Raw genomic sequence first — 1,535 nt, forward strand, 5'->3', positions numbered from 1 at the left:
TTTTTCCATAATACTTCAATTAAGTGCCAAGCACAAGTGACCCAGGCCATTTCTAACTCAATAGCACCAGCTGATGAACATTTATAATACTAAATAATTTAAGATTTTTTTTTTTTTTCAATAAAATATCAATGGTTACAACAGAGGGGGAAATGCATTTTCTACATCTGGACTTTCTAATTAAATCTTAGACACAAATGAAATTTCATGTCGGACTTCAATTTGTTGAATATTGTCTGATAAAGTTTTTTTTACAAAACACTAAGACAGTAATAAATAAATAAAATATTTTCTCCTTTTATCTTGGTGGTGGTGTTAGCTGTTGTTGTTGTTGTTGTTATTATTATTATTATTATTATTATTATTATTATTATTATTGACTGAGAGCATATTATTATTATTATTGAGTGCATGCCATCAAAGTGACACTGGGGCACGAATATAGAAAGCTCAATATACCAATTTATGCTCTTTACATTCTGAGTTCAAATCCTGCCAAAATCAACTTTACCTTTCATCCTTTCAGAGCTGATGTAATAAATTATCAGTCAGGTACTGGGACCAATTTAATTAACATACCCACTCCCATCAAAATTGCTGGCCTTCTACCAAAATTAGAAAGAATTATTATCATTATTATTGAAGGTGGTGAGTTAGAAGAATTCTTAGCATGCTGGTTGAAATGCTTGGCAGCATTTCACCCGTCGCTACGTTCTGAGTAGCAATGTAATAATAGATCATATGGAATTCTAATTTACATCATTACATGTTGTGTTATTAGGCACTTTTACAATATGTATATATATAAAAGAAACTGCTGGATTTGTTAATATATGTATGGGTACTTATTTCTCTGAGATTGGTCAAGTGATGTAGAAAGGTCTGGTAAGAATTCATTAAGGTTCAAATATCAATTAAGGCTTTTCATCCTTTTTTTCAATCTACGAAGAAATAATAAATGTGTCATGAAAGTATTTCTACTAGGTAGATTTCCATGCATGTGTGTGGTTAAATTATTTAGCTCACGATCATAATATCAGGAGTTTGATTCTTGGTGGCACGTTGTGTCCTTGAGCCCTGAGCAAGATACTCTATTTTCAAGTTGTTCTAGTCCATTCAGATGGCAAAAATGAGAGTAGTGCCTTATATTTCAGAGGGCCAGCCTTGTCATATTCTGTGTCGCACTGAATGTCCCCCAAGAACTACATTAAGTGTATGTGTGTCTGTGCAGTGCTCAACCACTTGCATGCTAATTTCATGAGCGCAAGCTGTTCTGTTGGTGGGACCAACTGGAACACTCATCAATGTAACTGACGGAATGCCAGTTATACATACATACATATATATATATATATATAACTGGTTCAACAACTAGCCTACCTCCACTTTGAAGAGAGGTTATAGGCCACTGGCCATTAGGGTCTAAAGAGACACTGTAAAGCTAAGTGCTTTATGGACATGAAATCCTGGGTAACCCCATAGACTGGCCATAACCATCTTTATCTAATTATATATATATATATATATATATATAT

General features: G+C 33.4%; 1 long non-coding RNA gene across 2 annotated transcripts in view; it reads right to left on the bottom strand.

Moving 5' to 3' along the window:
- The window catches only part of LOC106879705 (uncharacterized), a 667,251-nt gene that overhangs the window by 168,591 nt on the left and 497,125 nt on the right, over positions 1 to 1,535 (bottom strand). The gene's annotated exons all lie outside the window — the stretch shown is intronic.

This window comes from Octopus bimaculoides, chromosome 26 (genome assembly GCF_001194135.2).
Source record: "Octopus bimaculoides isolate UCB-OBI-ISO-001 chromosome 26, ASM119413v2, whole genome shotgun sequence".
NCBI classification, from domain to species: Eukaryota; Metazoa; Mollusca; class Cephalopoda; order Octopoda; family Octopodidae; genus Octopus; species Octopus bimaculoides.